Here is a 20,387-nt window from a genome sequence, read left to right on the forward strand (position 1 = left end):
CCAAGTCTTTTAATTTCACCTTTCGGTATAATGATGATATACTGCCTCTTAATAATTATAAATTCAGTGATCCCTTACATGTTATATATCCAAGTGAACTTCAAATTAAAGATACTACCGACACAGATACATCTTCTTCATATTTAGACTTTTTTTCGAAATGACTACTGATGGTAGATTGAAAACCAAAATTTGAAACAAAAGCGATGATTTTATTTTTCCTATAGTAGATTTCCATTTCTATGTAGCAAAATCCCAGCGGCACCATCATATGGGATATATGTGTCTCAATTGATACGTTACTCTAGAGCTAGCTCAAAGTACGTTGACTTTGTTGAACGAATAATACTACTTTCTCAAAATTTGCTAAGACAGGGCTTTGAATCAATCAAATTAAGGTCATCACTCAAGAAATATTACTGCCGCCATCATAAGCCGATTGGCCATTATGATAAAAGTGTGTCAGAAATATCATCTGATATTTTTCCACAGTCTATATCCTTCCGTCATTACCGAACTGAACAAAGAAATAACACGACACGTGCCGTTTACGGTGCAGGAAATGCTTACACTTCCGGAGCACCTGATTTCACTCCCGGTTTTTAGTGGAGTTCGTGTTGTTTCTTAATTATTATTTATAGCTGTTAATGTAAATGTCCTTTGGTTTTATGAGTCTTTGTTTACTCCTTGGTTTTGATTGTTATTGTCTTAGACCTAATTATAAAAAGTAAAACCTAACCAAGGAGTTTGTCGAAATGTACTGTACTGATTAAGAGTAATTTTCCTTTTTAATTATATTTTGGAATGTTTTTAGAAGACAACGAAACATCATTTAATAGAAGTAATTGTTTCCTTATTTATTCACAGCGGTTATTGTTTAAAAGTTCAGTTGATTTTGCCGTTTAACAAAAAAATGACTCACATTTATACTAGAAATAACGAACGTATCGTAATATTTTAAAAGGATACTATCTATTGGTAGAACTTACGATTACATTTTTCAAGCGCAGAGGATCGCAATGATATCACAAATCTTCCGTCGTTGCATTTAAAACTTGTTCCAATTGATGCTCTTTCAACTAACCATGACCAAAATGGATAAATGCTACAGTCACAGTTGATTGGATTCGATGTGAGGTGTCTAAAATAAAAAAATGCCTAATTCAACCATATGATATTTTACAAAATAATGAATGCTATTTTCCCTTACGCATCAAAAGAGCAACTCGACATAACTTAATCATTGCAAAAACAGATTTCGGTTAAATCTTGACTTTGTTATTAAAATTACTAGAACAGGAAATATTTCATTACTCCACTGAAAAAAGATAAACGTATTCTTTAAAATTTTTATAATAGTTTGCAATTGCTAACACTCGAAAAATATGCATGTCTTTATTCAACTATGGAAAACATATATGCATGTTCACGTATTATTTCCAATTGACATGCCTGTATGTACAATATTATAATATATCAGCACAAAAGGATTGTAAAATTGATATTTTAGGGTTATTTTCTACAGTAAAACAATGTTCATATGTTGATCAAACTCCATAAAAGTGATATATCTACTAAATTGTTAATGTCTGAACACGATAATAACACCTACCAATGACAGTTATCAAAGGAATGGATTTATATTTTGATAAAACATGATGGAAAACTACGACATTGTATGGTATGTTGTGTAATATGTTGTTTGTTTGTAATCGCTTATAGGCTTCATTATGGCGTTGTCATTTTTTAAGTAATCGTTGATCTTTCTTTTTATGCTTATCTATCTTACATTTAATTTCATCTACCTTATTTCAAACATAATATTCTTGAACATGTTACTTTCAATTGATATGCATCGAAAAATAACTAAAATTTAACATTGAATTCTTTGCTAATTTTACTCTTTTATCATTTGTATCTTAAGGGCATATGATACAGTTTTGATCCCGTATTTACATTTTGATAAACATTTCCATATAGACTAGTTTTTACCTAATTAAATCAAATATGTAATAAAAAATATCCCTTCATGTGCTACTCTTTGAGTTAAATGATGTCGACATTTTGCTTATTTGCTCAAAACTCGTATTTGTGGCCGTATTTTCCCTCTTGAAAGAAAGACTTAACATTTTTAAAAGATAAACCCAAATTGTTTTTTGTTAAATAATTTGTAATTTCTTTACTATGTAAGTATCCTAAAAATTCATACATTTTTATTCCGAAATAACTCATATTTTCAAAAGTTCATGAATGTAGAAAAAAATAGTTCTTTATCTGTATATTTATCAAATTTTAAAAAAAAATGCACTATATACGTTGCCATCAAATAAAAATTGGCACACACAATCTTCTCGTGTAATCAAACCAAATGTTATTTTAAAAAGAAAAAGAGGGGTCCATGAACTCGTTTTCAAGTTAAATATGTTTGAATGATAAAAATCAGCCGAAAACTGTGTCTTTTGCCGATACGTCATAAATTGACGTCGCGAAAATAACAATTTACGTTAGCAACGTCATTACCCCTCCTGTATCTGTATCGTATGCCCTTAATTATAACTCACATGGCAAATTCGAGCTTAATGTCCATGTTACATTAATGCATACGGTTTATCTCACACCTGTCATTTAAAAATGTACTACTTCTAAAAGTGTTTTGATAGTTCCGTCGTAGAACGTATAACAAATAGAGGTTAGAACTGTTCTAGAACTTTAAAACTGTTCTAGCTAGAACTGTTAGGAATATAACGAAATAAAAGTATACTGACTCCCTTAAATAAAATTTATAACTGAGCAAAATGGTAACGAATTCATGCAAAAAATACTGTAAAATATAACAATCTAACATCTATGAAGGAAAATGTTCTTTGCCTTAGAAAAAAAAACAATGACAGAATAAAACAAATAAAACGATGACATATTTAATTGCACGTTCTCTGTCAACTAACAATTCTAATGTCAAACATAATATACATATCTAGTACACACAACAACGGTTGTCTTCTAGCTTCGTGTATTTATAGTTGTAATGCATATATCATGTATATGTGTTACGTCAATACTAATTATAAACTTACAAGGCAGACAAAGATGTTAAGTTCCCAAAAGCATGTTCTTCAAAATGGCTGATATTGTTCCCACTTAAGTCTCTGTAAGATGAATATTATATGTGTTTATATAAGGTATAAATTAAAATCGCCCCTGCAACGTACTACATCTATGACAAAATAATATATGAAAACAAATTAAACAGAAAGGTAAGTTTTTACAGCCAAGTGTTGACTCAAACAAAGAAAGATCACATTCTTGAATATTGTGTTTTTACGGTTATTGTGAAATTTACAAATCGTAAATTTCGATTTTTGTTTGATTCATATTAGTGTCATAATTTTACAACTATAACAGAAAAGTAAAGAGGAATCAACTTCAATTAGCATCTTACAAAAATAAATCAGAATGGATACATAAAAAGGCAAAACTTTCGCAACAGACATGTATCTTTTTAGAACATGCATGTCAAGCTCTGTGTAGTTTAAATTCATGCTAGTTTATACTAAATTGAACTGCATTTATTTCATCCAATATCTAAAATTAACATACACTTAATTCTTAATATTCTTTATGTTTAATTTGAAAAATTCGGTTTTCATAAGCAAAACACCATACTTATATCACAACTTACAGTTCATTCAAGTTCGTCATGTTGATAAACGTATTACTTTCTAAAGACTGTATAAAGTTGTTTTGAAGATATCTAAAAAAAAAACAGAAAGCAAACGTGCATTGAAATATAGTGTAATGCAGGCAGTTAGAAACACCAGATACTTATCGCCGCCTACACAACAATCTTACCGATATTCAAATCTTTCCTATCAAGAAAAAAGACAATTTGAAAGTTAAACAGACTTATACAATTGCTTGATTTACAATAGGAGGAATACTGGGTAATCTCCTGCTGTACCTTCAACACCTAGAAGATATTGTTTGCGTAAAGAATGTGTACACGATGTTATCCTAGACATTAAGTTTTAATCGGCATGCACACATCACAAAACCAGGTTCAACCCACCCTTTTTTTTATTAAAATGTCCTGTACAAAGTCAGGAAAATGGCCATCGTTATGTTAAAGTTCGTTTATGTATGTGTTACATATTAGTGCTGTGTTTATGTTGTGTCGTGGTGCTTATCTTGTAATTGAGATGTTATCTCAGTTTGAGTTGGTAAGTCGGATTTCTTTTTTTCTCAAACGATTTATTAAATTCGAACAGTGGTATACTACTGTTGCCTTTATTTATTGAAAATACTGAAAATCACTGATATTGAATGCAATGTTTTACACTATTAAAATGTAGTCATAGTCTATTTCGACTTTTGAATGAATTTCCATTGGAAAAAGTATTTAGATATTGTCACAGCTAAACACAAGAAGTGTTCGTTTCGTATTTTATATAATACATGATTTGATAAGTGTTCAATCATAAATAACAAAACAACATACAATTTACCAGATGTTTCCGTACAATAAGTCTCTTTCAACGATGTCTCAGAGTGGACTTTAGCTTGATCATTCTTTGCCATATTTAAATTCTTTTTATAATAGTAAGTGTGCAGAAATTATTATGTCTACACTGTTTTATCTGTTGTAGTGACCACTTTAGTAGGTGTATTTCGATGTTTCGTTCATCAAATTCTTGCTAGTTGAATACTTTTAAGCGTAACGGTTATGTATAAAGATATCACTGTTTTCCCCCCGAAAATTAGCAACTTGTGTCAACGTTTTATTTTTTGTTTAATGTCAGATTTTGTGCAGTAATATAAGGGCTTTTGGTTCACTCATCGCTTTCTTTGTGGTATATGTTTTGCTCATTGTTCAAGATCAAATAATATTAAAAAACAGGCATTCGTTGTCAGAATGTACGTAGTTTTTTTTTGGATATTTCCGATGTATTAGCTTTAAATAATACACTGATTGAAACTTGAATAAATAATATACAGGTACTTACAAGTAGTAAAGACTTGGAAGATTCACAAGAGGGAACGGTTCTATAGCAGATATTTCATTGTTATGCATATATCTAAAAAGAGCAAAAAAAACAACATATGCAGAATATGACATCATTTTAAATAACTCAAAGTGTAGGCCTTGATGAATATAATGTGACTATAGAATATTATAAAACAAAGTTAAATAATAATAATTTATTTTTGGATGTAACACGTATTCTGATTGGCTGACGTTGTTTTGTTTATCAGCCCGTATACATAATTTAGTCATGCGGCCTTGACGTCATCAATCATTTTTCATGGTTTACTCCGGTAAAAAATGGAAATTAGAATAAAATATAAGTAATAAAAAAATGTGGTGCACACTGTTAAATAACCCGCTACGCGCGTTATTCAGTGTGCACCACATTTTTTCATGTAGACAGACACAAAATATTATAGTAATTCTTTCAATATTAATAACGGTAGGTGTATTTGTATGTCTCAATCACAAAAAGTAATACAGAGGGCAGCACACAGTGTTCAACGAAAGATAGATGTCCATTAAATGTATCAAGCTCTAAAATGTCATGAATCTACAACTTTGCCATATTCATTTACCTCAGGAGAAAGTCATTTATTAATTCATACTAGTACAGACGCATCAAATACTGAACATATAATACCCTTTGGATACTAACGATTTACCAGTATTGACTACTGAGCTGCGACAGTATTTGTATTGGCAAAGTAATAGTACCAAGACTTCATACACTGATGTAGAGATATTTTTGGGAACTATCAGTACACAAGTACTAACATTGAGCCCATGCAGGTACAAACACCTATTTTAGAGCAATAGATACTTTCGATGACTTACAGTGGACCAGTACTTGTATCGCTCAAGTGCTAGAAGAACCAATGAATGACCAAGCATATCCATGAATGGTAAAATTACACCAATATTGGTTTACGAAGTTCTTGTACAGAAGCACATATTATCTAGCCAGTACAATAGTAACCTCGGGACTAACAGTACACCAATATAAGTATTGAATTTGTACTAGTGTCAAATCACCGATTACTGAGCCAAATAAAACAATATTCGTTTTGACGCATCCTTACTAATTTGCGACTAAAGACGAAAATATAGATGGCAAATAATGATATATATGTAACTATAAGTCAGTATGGAAAATAATCGTTTCAAAATTGACAAATCTTCTCTTGAATGAAATATCATTATTTTAAGCAGATATTATACAGATACAATAATGTTGCTTACTGACAGACAACCTTTTGTGATAGTGCGAATGTGGTTGCTAATTCAGATGTCCGTTGAGTGTGTTAAGGTTTATCAACTGTCCTAAAATCATTATGAAAGTTCAGATAATGTTATGTCGGTACTCCATAAGTTGTTGTTTGTGGTATGCAAAGTTGATGATGCACGGTGACTTTTGGAAGATTTTAAATATTAAATACTTTTTGATGAGTCCGTTCGTTCGTATCGCGTTCATGAATTTATTTAAATCAGCAACGAGCAGGAATTAAAAGTTAAAACCATGTATCTGGCAAAACCTTTCGGAATTGTGGAACCCCAATGCTCTTTAATTTCGTACGTAGGGTGGCTTTTTTAAAACTATATTTGATTCGAGCGTGACTAATGAGTCTTTTGTAGACAAACAGCGCGTCTGACAGACAAACTGTGACTCTTGTATCTATGATGTGTTGATTCTTAAGATATTAAAAATCGTTTGGAGCTTTTTTAATATACTTCGACCTTTATATTTTATTTTTGATATAAAAGTAACTTACAAAGGAAACAAAAGTTTAAGAAAAACACAACTAAATCATTAACAATTTATACCATTACTCACAGTTCATACAAGTTTGTCATGTTGGTGAACGTCTTACTCTTTAGTGATATTATCTTGTTGTAATAAATGTATCTACAACACATACAATAATTATACTTCACTTTGACAAAATGCTGGCATTTGGATAACTGATCAAAAACCAGAGTGTTAGTTAATTTAAAATAATTCTACCACCCAGTGTAATGTAATAGTCAATACGATAACTATCAACCAGAGTCCAAACGATACATATAATCATATGTCACTGCACGACCTTTAACAATGAGAAATACAGTAGTCCATTATAAAAGGCCCCGATATAAATATGTGAAACAATGTAAACGGAAAACTAACAGCTTAATTTATACAAATTAATTTATGAAAACCATATTAGACAGCATAACCAACACCAGCCATGGAATTTCCGGCTCCTGACTTGGTACACGCACAAACAGAATGTGACGGAGTGAAACATGTTAGTGGGCTTCCCCGTTACATTGGACATCTATGTTACAGGACAGCAAAATACACACACAGTGATACATTTAAAAATATGACCCAAAAATTACCTATTAATCTACAATCAAGTGTACGTATTTTTTTAATAGAGAACATTGCTCTTATACGAAAATCAAGACAGTTACCCTATCAAAAGTGGAAAATTAAAATTCAATAATTATCATATTTAGCCGCAACTGTTATTCATGTTATTATACAAATACAACAAATGTTGATAATTGAAACATAACAAAATAAACTGTGGAAAGTTCTAAACGGTATTGTTATCATGTTGTTTTCTTTATTTTGATTATGAGCAAACACTTTTACAGCTCCTATGATTAATTGAGTCAGTTTTCATTATAAGTATAGTATGTTATGTTGATAAAAGAGATTCATTACTTGCAATATTGATACTGTGAACTCACACATTAGTGCGTTCTCTGATAAGTGCGTCTGTTGATAACATTGGGAATTACTTATTTCGATTTCAGAAAGTGCAGCATATGAATATTGCTTTCAAAATTCAAAAAGAGAGGTTTTACTATATTGGACATTATCTTGCGCAACTTTCGTATACAATTTGCATGTACAGAATCTGAATTCGTTTTGTATAAGTATTACAGTACATTAATACGCATGTTTGCTCTGTTTAAATTACTAATTGATGATGCATCGTACATAAACTCCTTGTTTATTTAAAAATTCTTACACGTTATGCAGTTTTGAACATTCCGTTTTCTTTTTTTCAGGAACTAAACTTTACAGCTATTTAGGATTGTGAATCATGCTATATTTATGTATGTGCTGCATTTTGTAAAAGTTTCAATAATCATGGATGCTGTATTTACCGAGTACTTAAAGTGGATTAATTTGATTACAATAGCGCAATGAATTACTTTTCTTTTTTATCATTTTTAAGTGGTGAGGTATTAATATTGCAATTGTTACTCTCGTTTTTTTTCAAGCTAAGGCATTTAATGCGTTTCTTTACGGTATACATTTGAGTAATGTTAAAACGGCATTGTAATGACTTATATTTAATTACACCAATGTATTATTATATTTAAGCGCTGTTCTTCAGATGTATAATGTTTTATCGTTAGATATATAGATAGAGCGTTGATTGATATCTGAATAGATAATGCACTGATACTCACACATATCGAAGACTAGGGAGATTTGTAAAACTGAACTGTTCTATTGTAGATATTTCATTGTTGTGTAAATATCTTAAATGAAAAGAGTACATAAGTTGACTATATCAATCCTTTAAATAACAAAACCATTATAGAATTACAGCTGTAAAACAAACTACACGTATTTTATCAATGTTACCTATTATGTTTTTATTGTTCACGCATCGTTGTAAATATAATGGAATTTGATGCGACGGTCATATGATCCACTTTTTGTTCACATTTGAAAATACCTGTACTAAGACAGGAATATGACAGTTGTTATTCATTCGTTTGATAAAATGTGTTTTATCATTTGAGCTTGCCATTTGATTAGAAACTTTCAGTTTTGAATTTTCCTCGGAGTTTAGTTTTTTTTGTGAATTTACCTCATATTTAGTAGATTGAATTATTACGAGAACAACCACTTATTCAGCATCATTAAGTAGTACACATAGTTTTAATTATCAGTGGTAATCTGCATCACTCGCGAAAAAAATAGGCGACAGAAAAAACTGTATTTGTTTAATATACTAGTAGTCATCAGTCTTATGAACTTTGGGCGATATAAATTTTGATATATAGTATAGACACACAACACCAACGGAATCTAATGAACTATATACAGAGCAACAACGAATGTATCAAGAAGGATAAGCGTTCCTTCTATATATGTGATACACAAATACCCACTTTGCAAAATAAGACTATGTATAAATATCACTTGAGATTAGAAATAGAACAAAATCGGTAATTTACAGATCAGACAACCATTCTGGTGTCTTAAAGTCTCTGATTCTCAACATGTATAAGAGTCGTGACATGATTTAATTGAGATGTGGGTGAACGTCAAGAAGACAGCAACTCAGCGAAGGAATTAACCAAAATATATCTAAGGGGAAACATACAATCGTTAACAATAGACAGGTGTCTATATAATATATTAAGCACTTATTCGTCCCAACACTCTAATATTCAAACTCATAAATCGAAAATAAACTGAAAAAGTCATTTTTAAAAACAAAAAAGACTAATAGACAAACAACAGTCTTATTCGGTAGGTCACATTCGGAAATACGGGGACAGGATTGTAGTAACGATAATTTGAACATATCCGTTGTCATCTGGGAAACAGATACTGCAAACCAACTTGAATCGTCGCCAGCGATTTATTTTCGCCACTTTCGCGAGTAGAAAAATAACGCGGAAATAAATCTTCGCGAAAATTTAAAACTTGGATCTTTCCTTATCTAACTACATCAGGTGAATTTGAAAACCGCGAAATTAAATCGCCACAAAGTGGGCTAGAAAGGGCTAAAAGCGAAATAAAGTATCCGCGAGAATAAGTATTCCAGTCAACCAACTCGTGATGGCGTCCGTAAACTTTACGAAGAGACTATTTCAGCTTCACCACTTGGAAATCTTGGTTTAATAGCCTCCTTGTGAAAAGCAACCCTCTATCAAGGAAATCGTGATAGGAAACACAAACATAAACTGGGAGATATATACTTCGTATGCAGGCGCTGCTGTAATGTTGCTACATAGAAATGCAAAGTTTACAATTGGGAAGCTGAAATCATCTCTTTTGTCGTAAAGTCTTGCTTTCAACCGACCCTCTTTGTCAATTTCTAGATACGAGTCAAGATATAAGGCAGACTTAACTGTATCTGCTGTATCCTTCGATTGGATAGATGCGTTCAACATAGTCACCAAATTTTGATTTATTTAGTGAGAAACATTATCTATATAGCGGAAATTGAAGTAAGAAAATATTGCTTACTTCTTTTCTTTCTTCCTAAGAAGTTCCTGTAAAAAGTCAGTTTCATATGAATAAGAGGACTACTCGGCAAGAAGAGAGGCATAGTTGGTTCCCATGGGAATGCCGATAGTTTGTTGAAAAACACGTCCTCCAAACGTAACAAATATGTTGTCAATCAAGAAATCAAGCATCTCGATAATGTCAGTTTCACGGAAGTTTTTGTTTGAAGACAAGATACGTTTTTCGACGTTTGACATTCTTTTTATGAAACAAAGCAGGACCAACTCTTTCAAATTGTCTTTTAGTGTCGAATGGGGAATACTTGTGTAAAGTGTAGAAAAGTCAAATGTTTGTAACACTATTGCAAAATGAAAGAGTCTGAGATTGTATGTACTCTAAAAGATCTTTGGAATATATTTGTATCCACATCTGATTCACGCCCCTCTAGAATAGTTAGTTTTACAATATATTTGAAGCCCATCTTTGATTGCTGATACCATTGATGTTAATAATTCAGAAAAACGATTCGTGGAGCATTTGGAAGACCCAGCAATATAACGTTGCTTGTAAGGACACTTTCGAAGTTTAGGTATCCAATACAGTGACGGAAGATCCAGTTCTTTAATTTTCTTTGGTTGAAAATCCATAGTAACACAGAACAGACCCATGATTATTCAGGATTTCCTCCTTGGTAAGTGTCGTGGGGTAAATGTTGAGTTTTCAAGTGAATTGTCAATACCTAATCTATTTATCAAGCAGTGGACGTAATGTGATTTGCATACAAAAACGATTTTGTTTGGGGCTTTAAAAAGTGAAAGTGAATACATTTATCAGAAACAATCAAGCTCTGCAACCAACACCAAAATCTTTAATTAACAAATAATAATGAGATACGACATACGATAACAACGGACGAGTTGAGTTGAAAAAGTAATCTTTGAACATATATGATCACTGTTAATCGTCGGCGGACTTTTATTCGTGTGTTTATCGGTCATTGGGCATCATAATTATCTATTTGTTGATTGCTTTCAAACCTTTTCTCTTGAGCTTACCTGATGAAGATGACAGAAACTGATTTTTGTACTATGGAAATCATAATGTAAAGATGCGGATTAAGGGGACAGGGGTCCAGCCCCCTAATTGAGTCACATATATTGTTAATGCACTCCTAACATTGCATAGTTTGCCCTGCCCCCTTTCAAAATCCTGGACCAAAATATGTGGTGTATATTTGTTTTTTGTTCTTATTTATATATTAAAACTGTGTCATTGATTACTAAATGCATCAGCATTAGATGAACTTGATTGATTGGGTATTGATATTTACGACAAGCCAATCATTAATTTTGCCATACAGAGTATCTTACCATCACTAAAGAAATCGTCAATAGATCCAAATCCTTTGTTTAATTTGATATACTTCTCAATTGCTCTTAATGTTCCCATTACTGTTATATCTATGTGTGTCTTCGTCCTCCAGTTTCCATCTCGAATTGTTCTTGCAAAGAAACCATTGCTTAGTTCGATACATAACGAAAGAGTTATAATTATAATACTAGCATACATCATTTTTAAGTAGAAATCGTATCTCTATATAACTTCTTGAGATTATACACACATAATATTCCGATATGCATTGTGTAATTACAAGTATTTTATGAAAGTTAATAATATAACAGTCACCAAATGTATTTATTAGTCTTGGCAACTGTCCAGTCATTATATACATTAAGGATGTATTAGCAATATTTTATATCACTTCCTTACTTATGTTTATTTTTTAACCACTGGAAAGTCTCAATATTCAATAGATATATAAAATAAAAGGTAGCTAAAACAGGTTTATATTAATTAAAAAAAATCCATATAGGTTGCACTTTGTAAATACAGCTGATTCACAAACCATGCCTCTTTTGGGGATTTTAAGATTTAGATAAAACCAGATGCTCCGCAGGGCGCAGCTTTATACGACCGCAGAGGTTGAACCCTGAACGGTTGGGGCAAGTATGGACACAACATTCAAGCTGGATTCAGTTCTAAATTTGGATTGTGATTAAACAATTGACACTGCATAGGTTTCTGACACAGAATGAACGTGGTCTAATGAACTTAAAATATTTTTTTTGCCTTTGACCAATTACTATGCTGTTGAATATTAATCCTCTCAAAAAAATGTTTGAAGAAATTTTCTTTTTATTTATGAAATCTGAAATGAGAAAAATTTAACACTCTCCCCCCTTTTTATTTCACTTCCCCCTTTCCCTTTTCCCAAAACTGATCTCAATTCAAATTTCTAATGGAGTTTGCAACAATAACTACTCATTTAAATACATCATAAAATATTAAAATGTAAAATAAAGTGCTTGTTATCACTGAATGGTAAAGATTGTTTTAATTTATCAGTTGGTAGTAAAAGTGAATATACATTGTATATTGTATAAAACAATGATTTAAGTTGATTCAAATACTATTCTGGACAAAGAAAGATAACTCTAATTGAAAATTTCTTGCTATTGCACAATTTTGTGCAATAAGATATTTCTTGTTATTGCACAATACTGTGCAATTGAAAATATTTGCTATTGCACAATACTGTGCAATTGAAGATTTCTTGCTATTGCGCAATACTGTGCAATTGAAAATATTTGCTATTGCACAATACTGTGCAATTGAAGATTTCTTGCTATTGCGCAATACTGTGCAATTGAAAATTTCTTGCTATTGCACAATACTGTGCAATTGAAGATTTCTTGCTATTGTTGAATACTGTGCAATTGAAAATTTTTTGCTATTGCACAATACTTAATATAATAATTTTGGATCCTGATTTGAACCAACTTGAAAACTGGGCCCATAATCAAAAATGGTATATGTTTAGATTCAGCATATCAAAGAAGCCCAAGAATCCATTTTATGTTAAAATCAAACTTAGTTTAATTTTGGACCCTTTGGACTTTAATGGAGACCAATTTGAACGGGACCAAAAATTAAAAATCTACATACACAGTAAGATTCGGCATATCAAAGAACCCCAATTATTAAATTTTTGATGAAATCAAACAAAGTATAATTTTGGACCCTTTGGGCCCCTTATTGCTAAACTGTTGGGACCAAAACTCCCAAAATCAAACCCAACCTTCCTTTTATGGTCATAAACCTTGTGTTTAAATTTCATAGATTTCTATTTACTAATACTAAAGTTATGGTGCGAAAACCAAGAATAATGCTTATTTGGGCCCCTTTTTGGCCCCTAATTCCTAAACTGTTGGAACCAAAACTCTCAAAATCAATCCCAACCTTCCTTTTGTGGTCATAAACCTTGTGTCAAAATTTCATTGATTTCTATTTACTTAAACTAAAGTTATAGTGCGAAAACCAAGAAAATGCTTATTTGGGCCCTTTCTGGCCCTTAATTTCTAAAATGTTGGGACCAAAACTCCCAAAATCAATCCCAACCTTCCTTTTGTGGTCATAAATCTTGTGTTAAAATTTCATAGATTTCTATTCACTTTTACTAAAGTTAATGTGCGAAAACTAAAAGTATTCGGACGACGACGACGACGCAGAAAACGACGCCAACGTGATACCAATATACAACCAAAAAATTTTCAATTTTTGTGGTCGTATAAAAAAATTGTTAACCTACTGCTTCCTAGATATGATCTCCATTGTTCATCTGAGAGAGACACATATTGGGATTTTACAAGAGTAAAAATATTGTTGAATATCAGACAAATTGAATGCCCAGGGAGACTCAAAGTAAAGGGATGGGAAGTCCAGAATTTTAGTTTTAGTTTAACCTATAACATGTATAAGAATGTAAAGGCATATCAATTTAGAAAATATGCTATACAACACTATGTTTTGACCTTTGGAAAAAATAGAAGTGAAGACGAACTTTCCGTTTCAAGATTTGATTTTCACTCAACTACATAGTAAGGCGGCATGGTGTGCACGTGCTAGTGACTTCAAACGATATGTATGGGGCAGGGGCAGTATATTTCATATCTGGTGAAAATGAAGCTCAAACCCTATTTGGAATTTACTGGACTCACATAAACAGACTACTGGAGTACTGGCCAATTATTAAATGTGATCAAGACATGTTCGACAATGTCAGTTCTGCCAAAATGAACAGGTTGCAAGGGCATAACTAAGAAAGTCGTTCCATCACGCATATCTACATATTAGGGTCTAAAAATGTACAAAGTTTCATATAGTTGTGATAAACCGTATAGGAGTTGCAATGACACAGTTTTAAAGTTTCTAAGGTGAAAGGGACATTACTCCAATAAACTATTGAAAATAAAAATTCCTGCATGCGTTAATGTTTGCATAGCTTGATCTTTAATTCTACTAAATTTGAAGTGATTCAATAAAAGATAAAAAATATCTGGACAGACAGACAGGCTGATTCCTTTAAACCCCAGAATGTTGTAAGGGGAACAATCATTCCCTCAAAGGAATTGAATTTTAAGTTGATGATAGATTTACAGCAATGTTCCCTGTGGTGTTTCCAGCATCTGAAACGACTGTCAAGAATGCAATAAAATATATCGCTGGGCTTCTAAAATGTCGTATATGACTTTTTTGGCTAAAAATACTTTTAGACACCAATGGTCTGGGCGGGAGGACATCTTTGGTATTACAAAATAGCATACAGTTAGACCAATCAAAATGTGTGAAATAAGACATATTACAAAATTGCCAATGTCAGTTGTTTGTAAAGTTTGCTTCCAAAATGTTGTATGAAAACTTGAAAATCGTTGGAGAATGGCTTTGGGCAAAAAATAATTGTACATTTCTTTATTTCTGTGAAAATAATCTAAGTTCTTGTATAATCCAGAAATCTCAACGTTTTTATTTCACTGCTATTTACAAAAATGTTCAAGTTCACATACGACATTTTGGAAGCATCCATTTTGCCAAAATTTCAAAGCCTGTTTGTGAGAAATGTTTTTCTTGAAAAATTTGTAATTTACAACATTTTAGAAGCCCAGCGACATTATCAATTTCACAGAAACATCATCAAAAACAATTTAGGGATTTGTACAGATGGACAAAGGTAAATCTTAAGGCCCCCTCTTTTAAGACAGGAGCATTATAAAACGTTATAGGTAAATGAAGACCTTGTAAAGCTTGTAATGCTATATGGTTTTTGCTCTTTGTTGAGGCTATGCATTGACCTATTGTTTTTATCTTCTACATCATTTGGTCTCTGTTGGAGTTGTGTCATTGGCAATCATAGTACCACATCTTCTATTTTAGATAGAAATTCTTTCAGCATTCAAATTGATAATTGTGTGCTGGTAAATTCATAAATAGGAATGACAAAAAAAAACCAGCACAGTTCAACAGAACATATACACCCTGAACAAATGACTCCTCCAAAAAGAAGACATACAAAAAACGATAAACACATTGTATTGGAACAAAAATGTTGTGGGGTCAAACCAGTTTCAATGATATTTGCCTTTCTAAACATTGGTCAAAATACAAAAAAAACCTGCTCAAAGCGTTTAAAAATCAAAGAAATACAAAACAAAATCTGATTTTAATTTACATATAACAATACATTATTTCAACAATTATGAAACATAATAAATTGTACAAATGTATAAATATATTAACACTTTCACTACTGAATTAATTTTTTTCGCGGGATTCCCTGGCCGAAATTTATTTGCACGAGCCGTTTGCCTGACCGGGATTAATTTCACATGTGCTTCAGCAAAAACGACCTCGTAGTTTTGGTCATTGAAAACTCGGGAACCGTAGCGAGTTGTGCGGTCAAATTTTGATAAAATGTAGATAAATATTATAGGTTGAGCGTCCGTAACCTTTTCATAGAGTGAGAAGCAGTTTACCTTAAAAACGCGTGTCGAAAACGTAGATTGATTGAGTCGGAAGATAATTTTTGTCATTGCCTATCGTATATCACTTTCACTTCCATTCGGCAACATTTCTTAAGCACACGTGTGTTTCAAAATTCTATTTCAATGAGCTACTGAATTATTTTCTTTCAAAACCCGTTTCCGTTTTCGTTTTCTTGGCAATAATACTTGTAAATCGAGATTGTCGTTCACGTAGATTTTGGCCGCCATTTGTTTACGGTTTCGAAAGAAGAAAGATAACTCGGGCTCGATAACGGACAATAACTCTTCGAGACGAGTTGTATAATACCCCCAGCGTTGATGTGCGATTTCTGAACTAATTAAAAATAATTGTTAACTGCATTAATAATCGATGGGACTTCATTACTTTATGACTTAACCCCAGTAATGCCTTAATTCTTCCACATGTGAATGAGATAAAGCTTTCCAATAAATAAAAGTAAATGAACCCAAAACATGTGATTTTTTTTAAAGTTCTAAATCCATGAAATTTCCAATAAATTTGATTTTGGTCATGGGGGTTGTATAATATAAAAAAATATTTAAGCATTAATAAATGTACTACAAATAAGCAAATATTCAGCTGTATCTCAAGATAAAGAGCCTAGTGAATTTTTTTTTTTTTTTTAAATTGTTGAAATTAAATTTGAACTATGTAGTCAAAATTTAGGATGTATAAGATAACATAAAATTGACAAATACATCAACTGATGTTTGTTAAAGCAGCACAAATAAATACCAAAAGCTGGCAATTAATATTTTATAAATTTGTTTTCATCATAGTTAAATTTATTAACCACATGCAGTAGAGGTAAAGAAGATAATATATGCAGACAACTACTGGGTACTGTTTTATTTAACTCATGATATGTACACACAGATGCAAGTTGTTGAAAACTATTGCCAAAAAGGGATTAAAATACATCATGTACATGTTTTACTGCAAAATGCAGTTTTAAAATTCATTGATGGAAAGCTACACCAGGGAGCTGCATGATATAGTTTGTAATAACATTTGGAAGCTATGAAATTTGTTTTAGTTTATAATGCTGCATACTCATTGAATAGGAGGATTCATATCATAAATTTTGATTTTAAAATTGAGTGAGGACAATGGAAACTATTTTTTTTTTATTTTCTGTTTATATTGTTGGGTTATTTAATGGAATGGTTTGTCAAAAAGTGAATAAAAATTACTTGAGTGAGGTTTTTATACTATAACCATTGTTACCAGTCTATTAATTAATCATTTACATCCAGCAGCAAGTGTTACTTACATATAAGCCTATATATTAATGTGGTATGAAGATACCTGCTTATGTGTACAGTCCCATAAACAGTGTTAATTTAAGAAGCTGACTTACAAGGTGACAGCTACAAGACCCTAATGTGGTCCCATTATCCCATTTCCAATTTGATCAGGTTTTTTTTTACTCCTTACTACTACATGTATATGACTTGGCATCTGAGAGAAGAAGCAATTTATATACCATTTGAAGTCCCTTTTTGAACACAAAAAAGATGTTTCCTAGTGTTAAAAATGGTTGCTTATATTGGCATTACAAATTGTAATAAACTTTAGGCACTGCCGCACTGGTCATTCATCTTTTGTGTTAGTGTGCAACATGAGGGGGGAGTTCTTCCTCATAATTTCCAAAACAAAAAATCAACCCCTATATTGTTTTCAGAAACATACAGGAACAGTATTATTTTACAATAATAAATGATGCCATCCCAAGTTTAATCAGAAGCAACAGACAACACCTTATGTTATTTCACTTTGGGGAAAAAAGAAAAAAATCACTTCCCTTCAGCAAAAAAATTTTTTTCCCCCCCCTTTCCAATTCTGAAAAAAATAATTTTCCCTTCCCTTCTAAAACAAATATAAATTTTTTTCACTTCCCTTCTTTGACAATGTTTTTTTTTTAAATGAGAAGGAAAACAATTTGTTACATAAAAATAATCATCTTGGCATCTTTCAGGATTTTTTTACTCTCTGTCAACATTATTTCTTTTTCAAAACAACTTTTAAAATTTTTGTATGCTGAACAAGACTTTTAAAAACCTCTGTCACAAGACGAGATACATCATGGAAAATAATTTACACTCGATTAAAATACGAATAAGATTGCAGAATATTGTCTAATCTTTCGAAACCACTTTTATGTAAAATAATAAATCTATGAGATGTAACAACACGTGTTTTTATGAACCGCACTATTTATAGACTCAGCTGTCAATTTTGTCAATATCCGGTTCTATTTTAAATAAAAGTGGACTTTCGTTTTGTCGACCTACATACTGCAATACTGCAGCCTTTCAATGAAAAGAAATAAAACACGTAGCACTACAGACTCCTGAGAGTGTCTAAAACGATGATAAAAGACTCTGACTCAATCGGTAATGAAAGGTTGACTGTCAAACGTCAACGAAAAATAATTATTTACAGTCGTGCACCTGATGGCGACAATCAAAGTCTCGATTTCAGGTTGTTTTACAAATATCCTTCTCACAACTCCAAAATATACGTACAATCACTACTTTTGTTCAAGTTAAACGACTTTCATGACCGCAGGTTAAGTTTTCTCAATGTTTCAACTCGAAATGAAACTCCTGACCACGATTGTTTATGATTCCGCCATTTTGTTTTTCACGAGGTTTTTTTTTTCTCAACAATCTTTGAAAAAAACATATTTTAACAGTGTTTTTACGCCCGATACTAAACTATCGAATGCATATGGTGTTTATCATAACATCCATGGAGCAACGGGGCCAAGAAACATGTTTAAACGTTATTTTTACTGTTTGCACTGTGACCGTCTAAAAATAGAAATCTATGTATCCTTAAGGATACATTCGGCATCTACACGGGGGTGCCAAAAGGATACATTCGGCATGCGCGCGGGTGTGCCAAAAGGATACATTCGGCATGAAAGGGTTAACTTAATATCTTCCTAAATGGTAAACTAAGTGAAAATTAAATGAATATATGTTATTTAAACTGATACATATAATACACAAGCCTGACAACTTCCAAAGAAGTTATTCTAGATAATAAATATTATTTCTAAGTTTCATTCTGGAGTTACTACTAAATACAATAAAAATTCATATATTTTCATTTTCAAAAGACTGATTACATGTATTATGTTAAAAGCAACATTTTATAAGGAGATTTAGTAACTTTCTCAAGAATGATTCCAGTCCTAAAATGTTTTACACAAGAAAACATGTTTCATCTACAAAAGACTGGAATCAAATAGGCCAAATTAAGAATTAAGAACAAAGGTTTTGACAAATGCAGCTAAGATAGTCGGGGTATTTTCATCAAATAAAATGATTTAATAATCTCTTAAATTAATTTTTTTTATACCACTATCATAACTGATAAAATTTTCAATAAAAGAACATTTAGTTAGAAAGTTCACATATAATATGGTATATTTTTCAAGTCAAGACCACATCTTTTTCTTGATATCCAACTCATGATTTATTTTAATGGAAGGAAACCTTCATACAGATAATCAGTTATGAGCTATCCTAACAAGAAATACAGTAGTGTAATTTCAGATAGGTTCATACAAAAAACAACATACATTTTGATTTATGATAGCATTGTTTGAATGTAGCATTTCCTGAAATTGCAATAATGAATCTCCCATTTTTGTCCATTCAGGGCATTGTGCAACAATCTAAACAATAAATGCACACAAAAATGTATGGGCTATTCCAGAAAAAAATGTATGGGCTATTCCAGAAAAAAATGTATGGGGGGGTTGGAAGGCACATCGTATTAATAATACATGGGTGATGGGTATCAGAGCAACTTTTCACACTATAATGCACTATAATACTCAATTACAATTGTCTGGGTGGCTGGTGCTGATAAAAACTGCCTTTCAACCCCCCCCCCCCCCACCTACATTTTTTTCTGGAATAACCATGCTATATAATTCATTATTTCACTCTACCTGTAATATAGAGAGAGGAAATTTAGATTGTTTTAAAGTTATGTTATAAAATGATAACATACATGTATGTGCTTAGTTGATACAATGTTTTACAATCTTGATGCATATTCTGACTCACTAGTTTTGCATATATTGAGTCCAGACAGATTTTAATTATCCACAAACTCATAAACTCTCCTCAGTAAGATCCTTGGAAATATCTCATTCACATGGTTAATGTATACAGCAAAAATTTTTCAGTCTTCATT

The 20,387-nt window shown here is 31.8% G+C and overlaps 1 protein-coding gene across 1 annotated transcript in view; it reads right to left on the bottom strand.

The window, feature by feature from the left end:
• The window catches only part of LOC139495958 (leucine-rich repeat-containing protein 70-like), a 73,514-nt gene extending 61,580 nt beyond the window's left edge, over positions 1-11,934 (bottom strand). The window contains exons 1-5 of the mRNA XM_071284382.1: positions 11,642-11,934; positions 8,495-8,566; positions 6,858-6,929; positions 5,001-5,072; positions 3,075-3,146 (exon numbers count right to left, since the gene is read on the bottom strand). The gene's annotated coding sequence lies outside the window, so the exon portion shown is untranslated. The remainder of the gene's footprint in view (positions 1-3,074; positions 3,147-5,000; positions 5,073-6,857; positions 6,930-8,494; positions 8,567-11,641) is intronic.
• Positions 11,935-20,387: the final 8,453 nt, after the last annotated feature.

The sequence above is a fragment of the Mytilus edulis genome, chromosome 11, assembly GCF_963676685.1.
Source record: "Mytilus edulis chromosome 11, xbMytEdul2.2, whole genome shotgun sequence".
Classification (NCBI taxonomy): Eukaryota; Metazoa; Mollusca; class Bivalvia; order Mytilida; family Mytilidae; genus Mytilus; species Mytilus edulis.